Source organism: Pelophylax lessonae (assembly GCF_965119305.1).
Source record: "Pelophylax lessonae genome assembly, chromosome: 5".
NCBI lineage: Eukaryota > Metazoa > Chordata > Amphibia > Anura > Ranidae > Pelophylax > Pelophylax lessonae.
In genome coordinates this window covers 85,165,126-85,188,222 of record NC_138772.1, presented here as the reverse complement: position 1 = coordinate 85,188,222, position 23,097 = coordinate 85,165,126, and positions in this window count along the sequence as shown.

The following is a 23,097-nucleotide window of genomic DNA, read 5'->3' as shown; positions in this document are numbered from 1 at the left end:
TCCTCCTTGGTGCCGCAGTATCCCAAAGGCATTCCCATTAGTATGTTACACTTCAGAATACTGATAGCATTCATAGCTGTCTGACAGAGGCAAAGTCACTATGAACCCAGACAGAACTCGGTTCTCTGTAGTATTTACATGCTCCTAATTTTGAAGTTCTGGTGTGTGTCGGTTATTTTACTGTTACTCTCTAACCACTATGATTATCAAAATTTTTGCTTTTTGTGGTGTTTCTGAATTTTACTGGAAGATGGCAAAAAGTATTAAAAATTACCTTTTTTTCTATTAAGCCGTCAGTTGATAAATGTTTTACGGTTACAACATGCCAGTGAGGAAAGTGTCCCAATATACAGTGCCTTGCGAACGTATTCGGCCCCCTTGAACTTTTCGACCTTTTGCCACATTTCAGGCTTCAAACATAAAGATATAAAACTGTAATTTTTTGTGAAGAAAAAACAAGTAGTGGGACACAATCATGAAGTGGAACGAAATGTATTGGATATTTCAAACTTTTTTAACAAATAAAAAACTGAAAAATTGGACGTGCAAAATTATTCAGCCCCCTTAAGTTAATACTTTGTAGCGCCACCTTTTGCTGCGATTACAGCTGTAAGTCGCTTGGGGTATGTCTCTATCAGTTTTGCACATCGAGAGACTGAAATTTTTGCCCATTCCTCCTTGCAAAACAGCTCAAGCTCAGTGAGGTTGGATGGAGAGCGTTTGTGAATAGCAGTTTTCAGTTCTTTCCACAGATTCTCAATTGGATTCAGGTCTGGACTTTGACTTGGCCATTCTAACACCTGGATATGTTTATTTGTGAACCATTCCATTGTAGATTTTGCTTTATGTTTTGGATCATTGTCTTGTTGGAAGACAAATTCTCCATCCCAGTCTCAGGTCTTTTGCAGACTCCATCAGGTTTTCTTCCAGAATGGTCCTGTATTTGGCTTCATCCATCTTCCCATCAATTTTAACCATCTTCCCCGTCCCTGCTGAAGAAAAGCAGGCCCAAACCATGATGCTGCCACCACCATGTTTGACAGTGGGGATGGTGTGTTAAGGGTGATAAGCTGTGTTGCTTTTACGCCAAACATAACGTTTTGAATTGTTGCCAAAAAGTTTGATTTTGGTTTCATCTGACCAGAGCACCTTCTTCCACATGTTGGTGTGTCTCCCAGGTGGCTTGTGGCAAACTTTAAACAACACTTTTTATGTATATCTTTAAGAAATGGCTTTCTTCTTGCCACTCTTCCATAAAGGCCAGATGTGTGCAGTATACGACTGATTGTTGTCCTATGGACAGAGTCTCCCACCTCAGCTGTAGATCTCTGCAGTTCATCCAGAGTGATCATGGGCCTCTTGGCTGCATCTCTGATCAGTCTTCTCCTTGTATGAGCTGAAAGATTAGAGGGACGGCCAGGTCTTCATAGATTTGCAGTGGTCTGATACTCCTTCCATTTCAATATTATCACTTGCACTGTGCTCCTTAGGATGTTTAAAGCTTGGGAAATCCTTTTGTATCCAAATCCGGCTTTAAACTTCTCCACAACAGTATCTCGGACCTGCCTGGTGTGTTCCTTGTTCTTCATGATGCTCTCTGCGCTTTAAACGGACCTCTGAGACTATCACAGTGCAGGTGCATTTATACGGAAACATAGAAATATAGAAACATAGAATGTGTCGGCAGATAAGAACCATTTGGCCCATCTAGTCTGCCCAATATATCTGAATCCTATGAATAGTCCCTGGCCCTATCTTATATGAAGGATAGCCTTATGCCTATCCCATGCATGCTTAAACTCCTTCACTGTATTTGCAGCTACCACTTCTGCAGGAAGGTTATTCCATGCATCCACTACTCTCTCAGTAAAGTAATACTTCCTCATATTACTTTTAAACCTTTGCCCCTCTAATTTAAAACTGTGTCCTCTTGTGGTAGTTTTTCTTCTTTTAAATATGCTCTCCTCCTTTACCGAGTTGATTCCCTTTATGTATTTAAAAGTTTCTATCATATCCCCTCTGTCTCTTCTTTCTTCCAAGCTATACATGTTAAGGTCCTTTAACCTTTCCTGGTAAGTTTTTTCCTGCAATCCATGTACTAGTTTAGTAGCTCTTCTCTGAACTCTCTCTAGAGTATCTATATCCTTCTGGAGATATGGCCTCCAGTACTGCGCACAATACTCCAAGTGAGGTCTCACCAGTGTTCTGTACAGCGGCATAAGCACTTCTCTCTTTCTACTGCTTATACCTCTCCCTATACATCCAAGCATTCTGCTGGCATTTCGTGCTGCTCTATTACATTGTCTTCCCACCTTTAAGTCTTCTGAAATAATTACTCCTAAATCCCTTTCCTCAGATACTGAGGTCAGGACTGTGTCAAATATTCTATATTCTGCCCTTGGGTTTTTACGCCCCAGGTGCATTATCTTGCACTTATCCACATTAAATTTCAGTTGCTTGGATGTATAGGGAGAGGTATAAGCAGTCGCCGGAGACTTGATTACACACAGGTGGTTTCTATTTATCATCATTAGTCATTTAGGTCAACATTGGATCATTCAGAGATCCTCACTGAACTTCTGGAGAGAGTTTGCTGCACTGAAAGTAAAAGGGCTGAATAATTTTGCACGCCCAATTTTTCAGTTTTTTTATTCTTTGGGAAGAGGCATTTGAGGGGGATTTGATTTGATAAGTTCATAAATGGTCCATGTAGTAAACTTAGTGCAGAGTTATTCAGTCTAAGGTAATTTTTGATGTTGAATAAAAAGAGATTTAATCTCCATGTATGGAAAGGCTGCTGGTGGGGGAGGGGGCATTATTTCTAAGAAGGCAAAGGGGGAATCATACTTACGGGGAAATTGCACAGACCCTTACACTATGTGCATTACACACTCCCAAGCCCTGCATTCTATGCATTACCTCCCCCGGGATCTGCACTCTGTGAGTTATGCAATGCTGACCCCTGCACTCTCTACGTCACAAATAATATCTAAACCCTACAATTCATATTCCTGATATGTGTCTGCTGTACCATGTACTTGTATGAAAAAATATCCTGTTCTTGTTGTATTGCTTCCTTTGTATGAAATCCCTTGTTTTCCTGCCAGACCTCTGCTCTCCTATTAAAAACTGACCACACTAAGCAGGGGAACACCCCCGCAGCCTCCTGCACAGCCTTTTAGTGGGTGAAAGTTCAGGGTTCTGCTGTTTCTCATTCCCCAGCTCTTATACAGATGAGAACAGAGGGAATGTGACTGCCTATAAATAAGGGAGAGAAAAAGGCATTTATAATGTATTTTTATATACACACAAATATTTTTCCTTTCATTTCTATTTTAAACTGAATGGGTTGTTTTACAAAGTGATTGTTTACAATCACTTTAAGGTAGGCTCAGTCATGTTAGCTCTCTTTATTTACAGTGTGCAGAAAAAGGATAAAAAATTGAAGCTATTTATTTGGTTTCTAAAGTTTATACTTCTGTGAGACTCTTAGGTTGCCCATACATGTTCAATTCTCTTGTACTATTTTCCTTTAGATTTACCAAAAACCGGATAATATGAGGTCAAACAAACTACACAATTTGCAATTGTATCCAATTAGGCAGGCCCTTGCACTACATAGTTTAAGGTAAATCCAAAGGAAATTTGTACAAGAAAATTGAACATGTATGGCCAGCCTTGTGGCATAGTAATTCAATCATATTTTAAGGGTACAAGGACATACAGCAAGTAGGCTCAGGTTTTATTTAACTATGCACATTTAAACCCCCCCACAATTTGTTTGCACCCGCCGAGTGTGGCAAAACACTGCATTATTACTGTCCTTGGGAAGCCCAAAGATGCCCCAAGTATTTTACAGTTATTATTGTCCCACCACTGTGAGCCAGAGATTTGGAGGAATGTGGTCGGGGGAGAAAATATCAGTCACCCTAAAGTAGGGGTGCCTTCTATCCACTTAGTTACTTTTTTTGTTTTTGGCAATACATACACTTTAACTCGGTTTTGGATATATTCTGGGATGTGAGATTAGGTAATAAGGTTATTTACTTTTATCCGAACAGATTAAAAGAGAAGGTTGATGTGACTGCTGTATGCTGTAATATTTTATTTCACCAATCCAGCATTTACCTTTCTCTGATACATCATATGCTCAGGAAAGGAAGGCATGCAGTCTGCGGCTATGAACTGTATATTTGAAACAGGCACTTACAATCTGAAATTCTCTCCATGATGTAAATGTGAGCTTTCCTATCCCCCTCCTCTACAACCACAGATTATTTCACAGAAAAGTAAAGCCATGTGATATTCCACCAATGCTTCCAACTTTAAATTACAGGAAATTAAAATCAGCCTGCAAATGCAAAATTCAGGACAAATTCCTGTATCATATGTCATTGTGGTGTATGCTGATAGCCACCAGTATACCTGATCTACGACAGACCGGAGCAGAACACAGGAAACATTACATATTATGGAAGCAAGGTGTGTCATAGAGGCAGGGCAAGTCAGGGAGTTAGGGGCAGCTGATTTGCAAAATGTAGTAAACATGGCTTTGCAGGGGTCACTGTAAAGTTAAAGTTCATACTGACAGCCCTACGGTTTTCACAATATGAGCATCACATAGGAGAATTGGCAAAGCCCCATTTTAGACCTAAAATGTATCCCTAGGGCAGGAATTAAATATGGCTTTGCAGGGGTCACTGTAAAGTTAAAGTTCATACTGACAGCCCTACGGTTTTCACCATATGAGCATCACATAGGAGAATTGGCAAAGCCCCATTCTTAGACCTTAAAATGTAGAGGTTGCTGGGAGTTCTTTGAGCAATGAAGCATTTCTAACTTCCAGTACCCACTAATATCAATGATCGTTTCAGCTGTGTGTAAAGCACCGTACACACGTACCGATCGTCGGCCGAACGATCGGCCATCTTTTGTCCGAGGGCTGTCCTGTCTGTTGAAAAGTGCAAAAGACTGCACACGAATTTTGTCGGCCAACAACAGCCGACTGCAGAAGTGATGTCATGTGATGGTTAACTTTCCTTGTCTTTTTTCTTTTCTGAGCATGCCCAGTCTTGCAAATCTGCTGTCTGTCGGCCGAAATCTGTACTGACTGGCGAACAATCGGCCGTTCTGGTGTCGGCATACAAAAATTTTAATGCTTGCACGACAGATTCTGTTCGGCCGAAAGTGCGCTGTCGGCAGCATCATACTAACAAGCCGAAAATCGGCCGATCGTTCGGCGGCCGAACAGTTTCGGCCGACAATCGGTACGTGTGTACGGGCCTTAAGGGATCAGTTTTCCCACTAGTCAACAATGTAAGAGTGTCCTTCTCCCACTGACCACTGATATAAGGGGACCTTTTCCCACTGACCTCCAATGTATGGGACTGCTACACCAACTACCAATATAAGGCAGGTCATAGACTGTGCAAATTTCTTTCATGCAACCACAGTCAGTGCTGACAGGGGAATCCCTCTTGCGCAGCAATTGTCTTCTCCCACACGGAGGCGGACAGAAGAAAGACATCCCCACTGGGAGAAGAAAGTGATTATCGCTAACGGCTATAGTAGCCACTTGCGATAATCGCAAGAAAATCTGGCAGGCTGGTTGTACCCAAGTTGATCGATCAATCAGTTTTTACACTGTCCCTTTAAAAATGTTTTTTGATCATTTTAATTGGTATTGCAAGGAATGTAAACATCCCTTGCACTAACAATACAGCATGACAGGTCGTCTTTATGGAGAGATCTGGGGTCTAAAAGACCCCAGATCTCTCCTCTACCCTCAAAGTGTTACTAAACCCAGGACCCTGCATTCACTATATCTGATCTTCCACAGTACACAGAACATGGACATGCAAATATTTTAGTAAATATAAACTGCTAAATACCTTTTCTCATCAGCAGTATATAGCAGTCTTAGGACTTCTATCAGGGCCTGGTTAAAGCATGTAGGAGGAGTTTTCATACTGCACTGGCTGTCCTATCTGGATGCAGAACCCCTGACCCTCTGTTTGGACAGCGCTGATTGGCCCTGTGCTGATCACATGCACTCTGCCAAGATAAAAAAAAAAACTCTCTAGCAATACACACCAAACTGAACATGTGCAGCCTGACTCTATTAACTCTGTCTTATCCGGACATGTTATGGGGAAAGTGCAAGAAGAGGAGGATCTGTGCATACAGGATCAATCAGCCTTTTTACACAATGCAGAGACTTCTATGAGTTTTAAGTTAAAGGTTTTAGGAGGGGTTTTCATTCTCCCACGGTTGTCCTTTGAGAATGCAGGTCCCCTGACCCCCTGTCTGGACAGTGCTGATTGGCCCTGTGCTGATCATGTGCACTCCCCCCCCCCCCCCCCAAAAAAAAGAACTCTCTAGCAATACACACCAAACTGAGCATGTACAGCTTGTCCCCTGGCTCTGTAAATATCAGGAGATATATTGGGAACAGTGGAAGAAGGAGATAATCAGAGTAAACAGGATTGGACAGCCTTTTTACACAATGCAGAGGATTAACCCCTTAGGTTCCACAGTGAGTATAACAAGCATGCTTTACTGCACATACAGACTGATTTTTACTGTTGTTGGTTTAGTAACACTTTGAAAGCAAAAAAAAAAAATATTTTGCTTAAAAAAAAATATGGCCTTGCTTACATGTGGCCAGAACCAGAAATTACATGATGACACTGATCCAGAATTCCTGGGGCATAAAGACAAGCGGAAGCCATCTTTCCTTCGCTCATCTCCGTGCCACCAGTGCCAGATCGGTTTTCGGGCCTCCTGATCCACCAGGTTAGTCTGAAAACCAATGGAAAGCTGCACGCAGGGGGGACCCCTCCCGCTGCTTCTAAAAGTGACCCAGAGGCAAATCAGCTGCTCAGGCCAGTTTTATGAGAAAGACCGGCACCTGAGAGAAAGAATGATACTGGTGTTTTGGCATCTAGCTGCAGTCATAACCCCAGTATTTAACGTCAAAGTAATGACATACTTTCCCAGTAAGACGTGCGGCAAGTGGTAAAAGGTAGAGAAGCTCTGCTCAAGGCAAAACTGTCGTCGTCAGTGTCCCTACTGGAGGGATTCGCCCCACTATTTGTAATGGTGAGCATTGTTTACGAAAGTGATGGGAAATCCACAATTTTAAAGATGTCACCAGAGCAAGAGGTGAGAGGAAATTTTCCAATAGAAACTGTGACTTTAGTTTGAGCCTAAAATTAAACCTAAACTGTAGGATAACACCTAAAACTCCAAAAGTTACATTAGCTACTGTTGAAGCAAAATGGGCCCACTTCAATGGGAGTGTGTGGGAAAAAAATGTATGTTAAGAGAATTTTTTAGCTGATCTTATACCAAAAGTCTATGGGGGCAATAATGCAAGATTCTGCTCCAAAGAAGATTCAGTATGGCACTTCATCCTGATTAAACACAAAAAAAAATGCATACACACCATACAAAAAAAACCCTCAGAATTGCCTAAATATGCGACACTCCAATGCAAAAGGGGGCTAAGAGGGGCTATCCTCTCCCTTTAGGAGAGTTGCTATAACTTCAGATTGCGTCATTGGGACAGGAAGTGAAGGAATATTTCCCTATTGGGCAACACAAATACCTAATAATAACAGGGGTTTGGGCAAGACAAACCATTTAGACCTAATCCAGATGAAAATTAGACATGCAGAGGTGCTTCCTACGATATTTCAAAGGCGACACCAAGGAACTTTTTGAGTGTACTTTGTTTTGCATGCCTACACTATCTGTGTTACCTTATACATGCTTATTCTTTAAAATGTAATACCCCATTCTCTCTTTCTCTCTTTATTAAATAAATGTAAATGTTATAACTTTTTTATGTGTTGCTTTTTTTCTCATAATAATATAAATTGTTTAACAGTTTAGTGCTGAAAATGATGTGTGTCATTGAAAAATGACCAAGTCTGCAATTATTTCTTTTTAGGTCTTTACCCATATTTTTAAAAATTTGTCTCCATTCCATCCCTCTCTTCCCATTACTTCCTTTCTGCCTTCCACCTTTGTTTTCCTTTCTTTCATACTTATTTCTTAAAAATTGGTATGCTCAGACCCTAGTTGGATGCCCCACACCAGACTTCCCCCCATGTACCAGTAGCTCTACGTAGACGTCAGAGGCACCTCCTATAAAACCAGGTAGGATTTTACTTGGTCCGCACAGCAGGGTCCCCAAGCCTTGGAACACTTGCTACATTTTTGATATTGCTACCTGTCTACATATAGTCTCATCCTTTTATTATTCCTAGTTACTAATATTTTTTAGCATGATGTACCTGTACACTGACTGAGCATATAATACCATATATTGACTATATATTCTGTGATGTTACCTTTTTAGTGTATCTATAGTCGCATATCAATAAATAAAAAAAATAGAAATTCTCTTCACGACTTTCACACGGTCCTGGGGGAGAATGTACACCTGAGCCACCTCATTTCTTAAAAAAAGGTTCCCCAAGTTAGATAGAAGAAGCATTTATTTGATATATTCATAGCCTAGTGGTTTTTAACATTGCTAAACCCTTCAACAAGCTGGCTGCAAGTACCTTATCACTTTAGGTTAGAGGTAGAATTGAAGAAACGGCTTCCCTCACACCTCTGCTCCAAAAACCCTTGGTTTGGTAACAAAAAATGAAAGAAATAGAGTTGCACAGGTGCCGAGAGTTCAGTCCACAGGTTAACAGGGAGGTGCTGGCTCAGACTGCAGAGGAGATCACCAAGGAGCTGGGTGAGGGTGCCACCATGGAACAGATTGAAACAGCAGCTGGCAGAAACACCAGAAACCACAACACACTGCCAACCGGGTTTGAGGCAGACTGGGATCAGCAACCAGGAAGACAGGTAGCAGGACAGAAGGCAGAATCGTGGTTGGATGGTAGGCCAAGGTAACACCTGGGAATCAGCAGAATCGTGGTCAGGAAGCAAGTTGAGGTCACATTGGGAAATTAGCAGAATTGAGCTGTGGTCAAAAGTTAGCCAGGTCAGCAACGAGTAAACAAATGAAGACAGGGTCAGGATCAAGTTGGGTCACAATAGAAGGTCAGAGCAGAGATAAGTCCAGAGGCAAGTTAAGTCAGCAACAGGCAAGCAGATCACAGGAAGAAGTGCAGGTTTGGTCCACAGGAAAAATTCTGAAGACCATCTAGCAACTTCCTAGTTCAGCTCTGGTCCTTATACTGTATAGGCCACATAGTGCTGCGATTGGAATTAGCCATGCATGCCTAGGCACATTATTGTGTTCATGCAAACGAGTCTGCACACTCAAACCAATTGGCATAGATCCTTGTTTTGCATGTTGGTACATGCACACATCTTCTTCTGAAGCCATCCTGACATCCCTGGAAGTATTTCTGCAACTCCATGAAGGGCTCATGCACACAGACGGTAAGAAGCACATACCGTATATACTCTAGTTTAAAAATCCCAGCAGTTTTACACACCCAGGGAGCTACAGGTACCATGAATGACCCTATGAGCTTGTTCTTGGGTAAATTCATATGCTCACTTGTATTGACATTAACAAACATATGCAGTTAGGGCTAATGAACAATGCAGCTAAAATTAAAAAAAAAATAAAAGCTGCTTTTAAAAGGCATTTGAGCTTTTACTTCAGCTTGAATAAGCTTGTGCCTTTTTTGTGCTCTTGTGCTTGTTTTTATTGAGCTTCTTCAAGCTTTTTTGAGCTGTTTTGAGTTTCTTTGAGCTTTTTCTTTTTTCACAAACCCTCCCTTCAGCTCATTTTTCATATTTGTGTGTGTGTGTTTTTGAGCTTCTTGAGCTTTTTTTTTTTACTGCTCTTTCTCACTTTGTCGTCTGTTTTTGGGCACTTCGGCATCTCTTCTGCTCGAAAGCTCCTCTCAAAAACTCCTGGAAAAACCATAATGTGCATGGACACATTGACTAACATGGAGGAGAGTTTCCAGGCAGAAAAAATAAGATCTCAAAAAAGCTCAAAAGCTTGTAGAAGCTGCTTAATTGAGCATTTTTGAGCTGCAGTGTGCATGGGCCCTATGATGTATTTCCCAAACATGGAACTTTTGCATTTGTCTAAATGACAATGCACAAGAGCATCAGCGTTTAGCCAAGTACAAGCACATACAGCTATTCACTTCTATGACAGCTGTACATGCCACCTGCAGCACCTCGGGCATGGAAAACCATTAAAGTTTTTATGTTAAAGCATATTTGTGCTGATTAGAGTTAGTGTGAATGCATTCAGATGGGTTTTGCATTCCCATAAAAGTCTAAAGGAATGCAAAACTCACTTAAATCATGTCAACTGCAGGTTAGAAGGAGAACAAATGCACCTGTCAATTAATTCTGAATGGTCTCTGAAGCATGTCAAACTAATGTCATGAACACGGGCCCAAAGCAACAAGTAACATTATATAGCAAAGAGAACAATGTATATAAAAGTGGGAAAAAACATTATTTATTTATTTATAATAAACTCACAATATATCATGGGCACACACAGTTTGTAATAAATAAAAAAAAAAAAGTGAAATGTATTGTAGTTGCAGCCCATGACCTCTGGACCTGAAGAGCAATCCTCGCCTCTCACCCCTTTTAGTTATAGGCAACACAAAACTCTACTACCCTTTGCTTTGAGATTACTGTCCCCATAAAGTATTTCAAGATATTTTTAGCAACGTTACTCGCAGAATTTGAAGCCACTCTTAAGATCTCTGCACTTCTCAACTCAAGCTCCAGTAGGGGGGTGCAACATGTTAGAGGGAGGATCCTGGGTGAAAGTGCTTGTGTTGAACAATAAAGTTGATTTTACCCTTTGGAAGTGGTGTGCGGCTCCAGAACTTTGCCATATTTTAGCCATGTTTTATAGACGTAACTAAAACCAGTCCACCTTGGTAAGGTGTTTATCTTGATAGGAGGATTAAAGAACAGTTATGAGACTGTGTATTTCTTGGCTAAGTTACACGTCTGTTACTGTATAACTGCCAGAACATCTACACATTTAATGTAGATTATGGAATGAGGCCCAGAGTAAAATGCTAGATGAATGTAACCTTAATACTTTTGGATGGAACTTTTATACTGGTAAGATTATATATTTTCCATGTCACCTGTATAATGGTTTCTCTTGTAAAGGAAAACTGTAAGGACTATAACTATAAACTATATTGAGTTCATTCACATTTTACAGCTCTGGTGCATTGCGTTAGGCACATTATGTTGTATACTAACATGTGTTGTCTTAAAGAGCTTATTCAAACAAATGGCGTGCCAGCTTATCAGAACAGACAAAAAAACAGACATGGAAAATGTTTTATTTGATGCAGTGCACCACAACGCACGATAGCACTGCAACACATGTGTGTCAGAGGCCCTTTGGGTTAGTACTTTGGACTACCGCAACACATGAGACCTGAAAAGTTTAAATGGTTTTAGCTCATTTCTTTATTTTAATTATCTTTAAATTTATAAGGAACCTTGCTTGTTTTACGTTGTTTTATATCTTTATTTTAATATATTTATACATTATTTCATAAATAATCATTTAAAACACAACAAAAGATTCCCAGAGCACAATGGTAAAACTTCAGTCTGAGACATCTGATAAAAGATGAAGGAATGCAAAACCTGTGTAAAGTGAACAGAAACCCATCGACTGATCACCATCGACTGATCACCAAGCCTGTTAAACTGATTACCATGAAATGTGTTAAGGTTTCATGGTAATTGGATTAAGATGAATAAATTACCTGTGTAGCTGTAAATACTGAAGTATGTTCTTAACACTTATTAGAACTGAAGAAGCTACATGGTTTTGTAGCAAAATGTCTTCTGCATCACAGAACAATTCCAGTTGATTGAGAATAACTATTACTAGCTATACCACAAGCTGGATAAATAAGAACCTTTACAAACACTTCAGAGCATGAAGACTTGCTGACTATAGAAGCTTCCATTATAGTCATTCTAAGAGCAATCACGTGCCAACCCCAACAGAATATATTTATGCTACCAGTATTGTTTTGGAAAATGATTGGAGAAAAACCCCATACAACCACGCAAGTGTTCCCTGCCTAATGCTTAATAAACTCATAGAACTTTAAAACCTAGAGTCGGTTCACACTGGGGCGGCACGACTCTGCACTACTTCGGGGGCGACTTGTGCATGCACATGCACCACGACTTCGGAGCGACTTGCATGGACTTCACATAATGGAAGTCTATGCAAGTCGCTCCGAGGTCGCCCCCCCCCCGAAGTAGTACAGGACCCTTTTTCTAAGTCGGAGCGACTTGTGTCGCTCCTATTAGAACGGGTCCTGTAGCAGTCAATGGACTGCGAGGGAGCGCGACTTGTCAGGCTGACAAGTTGCCTGACAAGTCACGCTAGTGTGAATCGACTTAAAGTCTTGTTTTCTTTTGTTTAAAAATAACAAACATGCTATAGTTACTTGCTCTGTGTAATGGTTTCGACAGAGCAGCCCAGATCCTCCTCTTCTCGGGTCCCCCACCGGCACTCCTGGCCCCCCCCCCCCCCCTTATGCCGAGTGCCCCCACAGCAAGCAGCCTAGGATGGGGGTAAGTCAATTCAGAAATGGAGCCGCAGATTTACCCCGCCCCCCCTCTCTCCTCATTGGCTCACTGACTTTGATTGACAGGAGCGGGAGCCAATGGTGCCCTCTGCTATCTCAGCCAATGAGGAGGGAGAGACCCAAACAGACGAGGCTCTAGTGCACAATCACTCGATCGAGATGAGGCTTAGGTAAGTATTAGAGGGGCTGCTTCACACTGAAGGTTTTTTTATCTTATCCACTTAAGGTCCACCCTATAGCAGTTTTACTGCTACAGGCCAGCACCTCTGCGCCAGGTCAGGTATATATATGTGTGTGATCCGAAATTTCCTTGCACACAGCGGGAGCCGATCAGCAGGTGCCACGGACTAGATGTCTGCTGGCACCCGCCGATCATCCTGCAGAGAGACAGAACTGCGGTCTGCCCATATAAACATGGCAGCTCACCGTTCTGACAGGAGCCTGACGTGCAGAGGAAGGCCTCTCGTGCAGCTCCGGCTCGAGGGCCACTAGGAGACAGTAGCCACTGGAGCACGGCGGGGTAAGCGTGCCTATGATCAGTCCAGTAGTCTGTGCAGGTAGTAGCTGGAAACAAGCCAGGAGTAGCTGACAGCAGGTAGATGAGACGGCCGGCAGGCGTGCAAGCAGGATAGCTGGAAGCGGGCAGACTGGCCTGGCTGATGATAGACTGTGGATGCAAAGCAGGTGCCAGAAGAAGCAGCGCCGGACTGAAGGAGCTGTAGCAAGCTGGAAGAAGGGTTAGACAAGCCGGCTCGGTAACAGGCGGGCAGATCAGACATATACGGCAGACAGAGGCATAGTTGGGTCACAGGCAGAGTCGCCAACGGATGCAGGATCAACAGGTGCAGCAGGCAGAGACAGAATATGAGGTGAAGCCAAGGGTCAGGACGAGTAGCAGACATGAATGGTCGGAAGCAAGCCGGGTCAAGATCAGAGGTCAAATGCAGGAAACAGGAACATACACAGAATGCTGTAGACCAAACAGCAATTTGACAGTGCTGAAGCTCTGTTTAAATAGGCTGTTTGGCGCCAGATGCGTGTTCACAAGTGCATGTTCGCATTTGCGCATGCGCGTGTGCATGTTGGCACATGGGCATACATGTGCGCCTGGAAACAGTATCTGTACCATGACGAAGCCTTTCCGGGGGAATACATTTAATCTCTTTCCCCAGTAAATGACCAATCATAGAAATCACATGGTACTCTGTTACCGGAAACCGGCAACGGTAATTTGCTGTATCCAATGGACACAGTGGTCACAGGAGTAACGTATTGCATGCCCGAGCGAGCATGCTGTGTGTTCCTTAACCCGGAAGAAGCTCAATCATGTATGTGTACCTGACTGAGCCTGCCTGTGCCGCTCTGACGCAGTAAATGTACTGTGGTGGGGTGGCAAGTGGTTAAAAAAAAACGTAATGCTAGTGTTGCCAATTTTAAAAATGTAAGTAGAACTGGTGGAAAAACTTTTATTTATTTTATTTTGGATAGAGTAAAGGAGTGTCAGTTTCTTTTTTTTCCCATTTGTGCCCCATTAGGGAAATTTCCCTTTACTTCCTGTCCCATAGCTACAACAGGAAGTGAAAGGAAATTCCTCCAAAGTGAGGGAATCCCTGGTTGCACCAGAACTAGTGTCCCCATTGGAAGATTTCCACTCTATTCCTGTTCTGGTGACAACCCAAATTGGGGAATTTCTTTCACTTGATAATAAGGATCACAAGGACAAACAGCGAAGGTGAACCTCCCTAATGAAAACACAGACAACATTAAAAATGTGCCTTTTTACTTTATACAGAACTTAAAATGTCTTAAGTTATACTTTAATTTAGGGGTCACAAGTACCCCCTGGGACATGGGTAGAACCGGCTGGGGACCTGTGCAGTAATCCACAATTTCCATTCCTCGCCTCTGTGTGTAAATTCTCCCCTTCCTAACATAATTCTGTATTGCCTGCATTCTGTAGTCACTGCTCTGATTTTTGGAATGGATTCCATGGACATTCCCGGACGTACTAATCCCTGCCAACATCGCTTTCGCATTGTAATTATTCAAAGCATAAATGTAAGTATTTCTAATTAAAACGTTACTGATTTTGCCATGTGTAATGAGGCCAGAAAAATGCCTTTTTACTCTTCCAGTTTTTCAAGAGCACTCAGTGCCGGGCGTATTAAATTGTGAAAGCGACTCACCAAATCGCTGAATTCAGGGATTAATGCTATCTGGGCTAGCCTAATATTTTAATCTAATTGAAAATTGGCTGTGTCCCTGCACATGGGAAGAAAGACTGTTTAGAAGTACATAATCCTCAGAAATCACATCCTCGTAAGAGTTATCTTTTCTAAATAGTATTTTACATTAATTATTCATTGATGCTTCAGTTACAAACTGCTCCCCGAAGCCTTGATTCAATTAAAAAAAAACATAATAGCCTGATCCATCTCTGCTCCACCGAGGCCGTCACTTTCCCTCGGCCATCAATTTCTCCCGTGTATTATCTATATGATCTGATGGCTTTTCTGGACCGCTCACAGACTAAGATGTAAAATGATGTTAGTTTATGCTGAGGAGAGAAAAGGGGGGTTTGATGTTGAGAAATAAAATTGTTAAACTGACTCTTCTAGCCCCTGGGATCAGAATTTGGCAGAAATAATGTTATTTGTGTTTTATTTGTCATTCGTTGGATAGCGGTCAATGGTGAATGGCTGAAGGAGTAACGGGAAAAACATGAACAATGTTGGCAGAAGGTTGTAAAGAGTTAACACAAATGTAAATTCTAATCAACTGCAATTTAGTTTGATAAAACACTGTATATCATAAACAACTGTCATTTTTTTTTTAAGATTAATCTACTTACATTTTGCATTCTCTTGTTCCTCTATTTCCCCCTTATCAACATACTAAAGACATTTTTAAATAAAACATTTCTGTTTCCATTGCATACATTAAGCACTAAATGTATTCTTGCTGGAGAAGAGACGCCATGATAGCGTTTTACAAATACCTCAATGGTGATCCCAGCATAGGAAAAAACTATTCAATCTCAGGCAGTGTAAGAGGACACGGGGCCACACAATGAGATTGGAGAAGAAGAGGTATAACTTTAACCACTTACAGACCGCAGTTTTACATCGCTACTTTGACGTTAAATACCGCGATTATGGCAGGAGATAGCTGCCATAACCCCGGTATTTTTTTTAACAGCGGGCGGTCTGCTTTAACAAAAGGGTGGTCCCAGCGGCAGTTTTATGGGCGACGGGAGAGGCTCGCCCCCCCCTCCCGCCGCTTCCAGGTCCTTTTCCCCGCTTACCGGAGCCGTCAGTACCGGGGAAAACGATCCAGTCCGCTGTCCTCTCAGGCAGGAAGTCGGATGAGGGCAAGATGGGCCCCACTCGACTCTATGGCCTTGAAGGACCGTAACAACGCCATACATCCCTTGCTAGCAACGGCCTTGAAGAGCCCATTTTTTTTCATCATGAAAAAAAATATATATATTTTTTTTCTTTTTTAGTGTAGATGTGAGATCTGAGGTCTTTTTACCCCAGATCTCACATTAAAGAGGTCCTGTCATGCTTATTTCTATTACAAGGGATGTTTACATTCCTTGTAATAGGAATAAATGTGTTTACTCTTGTAAACAGTTGTAGGCTTCTTTCACACGGTCCGCCTCCGCAGGCGGATCCGTGTTGCTCAGCGGGGATCGATCCGCGATCCCCGCTGAGCCGGGCGGATGACAGCTCCGTCTCCGCTTGCAGAGCGGAGAGGGAGGTGTCTCAGCACCCGCTGCCCTCTATGGGGGATCGGATGAGAGCGGACCGCCTGTCCGCTCTCATCAGATCCGCTCCGCTCCGATTACTGAACGGATGGAAAAATAGGGTTTCCATCCGTCCAGATTTCAGCACAGGATCGGATGCGGATGGCAGCGGGTGTCAGCGGAGGTGACCTCCGCTGACACCCGCTGCCCCATGGAGCTGCATGGAGGATCCGATCAGATCCGCCTAAAAAACTGACAGGCGGATCTGATCGGACCGCCCGTGTGAAAGAGCCCTAAAACATTAAAAAAAAAAAGGACAGTGTAAATATAAAAAATAAAAGATAAAATAAAAAGGGAAAAAAAAATTAAAGCGCCCTGTCCCCGTTAGTGTGCGGACAGAAGCGAACACATACGCAAGTCCCGCCCACATATGTAAACAGTCTTCAAACCACACATGTGAGGTATCGCCACAATCGGTAGAGTGACAGCAAAAATTTGAGCCCTAGACCTCCTCTGTACCTCTAAACTGGTAACCTGTAGAAATTTTTAAAATGTCTCCTATGGGTATTTTGAAGTACCAATGTTTGTCCCCATTCCACGAGCGTGCGCAATTTTGAAACATGACATGTCGGGTAGCTATTAACTCGGCGTAACATTATCTTTCACATTATAGAAAAAAATTGGGCTAACTTTACTGTTTTACTATTTTGTAATCCAAAAAAATTGCATTTGTAAGACTGCTGTGCAAATACAGTGTGACATTGCAACGATCTCCATTTTATTCTCTAGGGTCTCTTGCTAAAAAAATAAATAATGAATGGGGGTTCTAAGTAATTTTCTAGCAAAAAAAAAATTAATTTTACCTTGTAAACAACAAGTGTCAGAAATAGGCCCGGTCTTTAAGTGGTTAAACTGCTTTGCACTGTCAGGGCAGTATACTGTAAATGTGGAACTCTCGTTCACAAGTGGTGGTGTCAGCGGGGAGTATTGACATTTTTAAAAGACTCTTGGACATGCATCCTAAAGATCACAATATACAAGGATATGGGAAAGGATTATCGACACTGACATCCGTACACCAACACAGGTTGAACTGGATGGACTGGACATCACTGCGGGGTGACCAGGTATCCAACATACCTGAAACATCACTGCAGGGGGCCAGGTATCCAGCATACCTGAACAGGGCCGCTGATAGGGGGGGACCACCAGCCCTCTTGTAGGGGGCCCTAGCACACAGGGGGGCCCACACAGAGAGGGGGATTAGTGATGGACAACAATTACAGAAATCTTCCTCTAGCACCTGAATCTGATCTGTCCCTCTCCCTGCTATCAGCTTTCAGAGTTGTATAAAGTACTCAAAACCCATACTTGAGTAAAAGTACAAGTGCTCGATCAAAAAGTGACTTGAGTAGAAGTGGAAGTGCTCGATCAAAAAGTGACTTGAGTACAAGTACTAAAGTATTCAACATTTTTTGTACTTAAGTATTGCAAGTAGTTTTTTTTAAAAATGTTGCTACTCAAGTACTGAAAGTAAAAGTACCAGTAGTTTTGAAAAAATAATTGCTACTCAAGTACTGAAAGTAAAAGTACAAGTACTGTGTTATGTAGTTATTAAAGAAAGAAGTCAAAAGTGTGAACATCATATTGTTTTTTATTATTTCAAATGCAGCTTTTATTTATACATACAGTAGCATTTATTTTCGTATGCGCTGATAATACACATGTTTTGAGCTTCATGGAACCTGCCATCTACTGTTCTGGCAGTGGTAATTTTTATAATTGTAACTAGTAACTATGCAGCACAAAAAAAAATATTGGAGTAGAAGTATTGAAATCATCGAAAAAATGTAGTGAAGTAAAAGTGGAAGTAGGAGAAAAAAATTCTACTCTAGGAAAGTACAGTTACCGCCTTTCGGTACTTAAGTACAGTAGTGAAGTAGTTCTACTTAGTTACTATACATCTCTGTCAGCTTTTATCTGTTGAGAAAGAGACAGTCGTCCCTCACTAATCCCCCTCCCTTGTGTGGGCCCCCCCTCCCAGCACTTATCTCTGCTCAGGAGTTTGTTTGTAAATTGTAACTTTGTTTCTCTCTCTCTGTCTCTCTGATCACTGAGCTCCAACTGCCCAGCCTGTATATTTTTCTCATCTCATCTTCTTTTTTATTTAAAATAGTTTTTTTTTTTTTAGATTTAGCAGGAATTATGCGAGTTATGTTATATTTGTGTCTGATAATAGTGATTTTGTTGTAATTTTAGCTAAATATATCTTTAATAATTTCTTGAGGGGGACCTGCCAGGTAGTCTGTACGGGGCCCCGCAATTTCTAACAGCAGGGGGGGGGGGGGTGGGCAGGTATCCAACACGCCTGGACATCATGGGGGGACCAGGTATCTAACACACCTGGACATCACTGCGGAGGGGGGAGGGACAGGTATCCAACACACCTGGACATCACTGCTGGGGGGACCAGGTATCCAGAACATCTGGACATCACTGCGGGGGAACCAGGTATCCAATACACCTAGACATCAGTGCAGGGGAACCAGGTATCCAACACACCTGAACCTCACTGTGAGGGGACCAGGTATCCAATACACCTGAATATCACTGCGGGGGGGGGGGCCAGGTATCCAACACACCTGGACATCATGGGGGGACCAGGTATCTAACACACCTGAACATCACTGCGAGGGGGACCAGGTATCCAACACACCTGGACATCACTGTTGGGGGGACCAGGTATCCAACACACCTGGACATCACTGCGGGGGGGACCAGGTATCCAACACACCTGGACATCACTGTTGGGGGGACCAGGTATCCAACGCATCTGGACATCATGGGGGGGACCACAATAAAGATCACAATATACAAGGATATGGGAAAGGATTATCGACACTGACATCCGTACACCAACACAGGTTGAACTGGATGGACTGGACATCGCTGCGGGGTGACCAGGTATCCAACATACCTGAAACATCACTGCAGGGGGGGACAGGTATCCAACACGCCTGGACATCATGGGGGGACCAGGTATCTAACACACCTGAACATCACTGCGGGAATGACCAGGTATTTAACACACCTGGACATCACTACGGGGGGGGGGGGTACCTGGCATCCAACACACCTAGACATCACTGCGGGGGGTCCAGGTATCCAACACACCTGGACATCACTGCAGGGGGACCAGGTATCCAACACACCTGGACATCACTTGGGGGGACCAGGTATCTAACACACCTGAACATCACTGCAAGGAGGGACCAGGTATCCAACACACCTGGACATCACTGTGGGGGGGACCAGGTATCCAACACACCTAGACATCACTGCGGGGGGACCAGGTATCCAACACACCTGAACATCACTGCGGGGGAACTAGGTATCCAACACACCTGGAAATCACTGCGGGGTGGACCAGGTATCCAACACACCTGGAAATCACTGCTAGGGGGACCAGGTATCCAACACACCTGGACGTCACTGCGGGGGGACCAGGTATCCAACACACCTGGACATCATGGGGGGGCAGGTATCTAACTCACCTGAACATCACTGTGGGGGGTCCAGGTATCCAACACACCTGGACATCACTGCGGGGGGACCAGGTATCCAACACACCTGGAAATCACTGCGGGGACCAGGTATCCAAAACACCTGAACATCACTGTGGGGAAACCAGGTATCCAAAACATCTGGACATCACTGCGAGGGGACCAGGTATCCAACACCTGGACATCACTGCGCAGGGGCCAGGTATCCAATACACCTAGACATCAGTGCAGGGAAACCAGGTATCCAACACACCTGAACCTCACTGCGAGGAGACCAGGTATCCAACACACCTGGACATCACTGCGGGGGGACCAGGTATCCAACACACCTGGACATCAATGGGGGGGGACCAGGTATCCAACACACCTGGACATCACTGCGGGGGGACCAGGTATCCAAAACATCTGGACATCACTGCGGGGGGAGACCAGGTATCCAACACACCTGGACATCACTGTGGGGGGGACCAGGTATCCAACGCCTGGACATCACTGCACAGGGGCCAGGTATCCAATACACCTAGACATCAGTGCAGGGAAATCAGGTATCCAACACACCTGGACATCACTGCGGGGGGGACCAGGTATCCAACACACCTGGACATCACTGTTGGGGGGACCAGGTATCCAACGCATCTGGACATCATGGGGGGGACCACAATAAAGATCACAATATACAAGGATATGGGAAAGGATTATCGACACTGACATCCGTACACCAACACAGGTTGAACTGGATGGACTGGACATCGCTGCGGGGTGACCAGGTATCCAACATACCTGAAACATCACTGCAGGGGGGGACAGGTATCCAACACGCCTGGACATCATGGGGGGACCAGGTATCTAACACACCTGAACATCACTGCGGGAATGACCAGGTATTTAACACACCTGGACATCACTACGGGGGGGGGGTACCTGGCATCCAACACACCTAGACATCACTGCGGGGGGGTCCAGGTATCCAACACACCTGGACATCACTGCAGGGGGACCAGGTATCCAACACACCTGGACATCACTTGGGGGGACCAGGTATCTAACACACCTGAACATCACTGCAAGGGGGGACCAGGTATCCAACACACCTGGACATCACTGTGGGGGGGACCAGGTATCCAACACACCTAGACATCACTGCGGGGGGACCAGGTATCCAACACACCTGAACATCACTGCGGGGGAACTAGGTATCCAACACACCTGGAAATCACTGCGGGGTGGACCAGGTATCCAACACACCTGGAAATCACTGCTAGGGGGGCCAGGTATCCAACACACCTGGACGTCACTGCGGGGGGACCAGGTATCCAACACACCTGGACATCATGGGGGGGCAGGTATCTAACTCACCTGAACATCACTGTGGGGAAACCAGGTATCCAAAACATCTGGACATCACTGCGAGGGGACCAGGTATCCAACACCTGGACATCACTGCGCAGGGGCCAGGTATCCAATACACCTAGACATCAGTGCAGGGAAACCAGGTATCCAACACACCTGAACCTCACTGCGAGGAGACCAGGTATCCAACACACCTGGACATCACTGCGGGGGGACCAGGTATCCAACACACCTGGACATCAATGGGGGGGGGACCAGGTATCCAACACACCTGGACATCACTGCGGGGGGACCAGGTATCCAAAACATCTGGACATCACTGCGGGGGGAGACCAGGTATCCAACACACCTGGACATCACTGTGGGGGGGGACCAGGTATCCAACACCTGGACATCACTGCACAGGGGCCAGGTATCCAATACACCTAGACATCAGTGCAGGGAAATCAGGTATCCAACACACCTGAACCTCACTATGAGGGGACCAGGTATCCAACACACCTAGACATCACTGCGGGGGGGACCAGATATCCAACACACCTGGACATCACTGTATGGGGGGACCAGGTATCCAACACACCTGGACATCACTGCGGGGGACCAGGTATCCAAAACACCTGAACATCACTGCGGGGGAACCAGAAATTAAAAACATCTGGACATCACTGTGGGGGGACCAGGTATCCAACACCTGGACATCACTGCGGGGGGACCAGGTATCCAATACACCTAGACATCAGTGCAGAGGAACCAGTTATCCAACACACCTGAACCTCACTGTGAAGGGACCAGGTATCCAATACACCTGAACATCACTGCGGGGGGACCAGGTATTCCACACACTTGGACATCATGGTGGGATCAGGTATCCAACACACCTGAACATCACTGCGGGGAGGACCAGGTATCCAACACACCTGGACATCACTGCGAGGGGGACCAGGTATCCAACACACCTGGACATCACTGCTGGGGGGACCAGGTATCCTACACACCTGGACATCACTGTGGGGGGACAGGTATCCAACACACTGGACATCATGGGGGGCCAGGTATCTAACACACCTGAACATCACTGCAGGGGACCAGGCATCCAACACACCTGGACATCACTGCGGGGGACCAGGCATCCAACACACCTGGACATCACTGCGGGGGTCCAGGTATCCAACACATCTGGACATCACTGGGGGGGGACCAGGTATCTAACACACCTGAACATCACTGCGGGTGGACCAGGTATCCAACACACCTGGACATCACTGCGTGGGAAACAGGTGTCCAACACACCTGGACATCACTGCGGGAGAACCAGATATCCAACACACCTGGACATCACTGAGGGGGGACCAGGTATCCAACACACCTGGACATCACTCTGAGGGGACCAGGTATCCAACACACCTGGACATCACCGCCAGGGGACCAGGTATCCAACACACCTGAACATCACTGCGGGGGGACCAGGTATCCAACAAACCTGGACATCACTGCGGCACCGCGGAGGGACCAGGTATCCAACATACCTGGACATCACTGCAGGGGACCGGGTATTCAACACACCTGGACATCACTGCGGGGGATCCAGGTATCCAACATACCTAAACATCACTGCTGGGGAACCAAGTATCCAACACACCTGAGCATCCCTGTGGGGGGGACCTGGTATCCAACACACCTGGACATCACTGCGAGGGGACCAGGTATCCAAAACACCTGTACATCACTGCGAGGGGACCAGGTATCCAACACACCTGGACATCACTGCGGGGGGACCAGGTATCCAACACACCTGAACATCACTGCGGGGGGACCAGGTATCCAACTCACCTGGATATCACTGCAG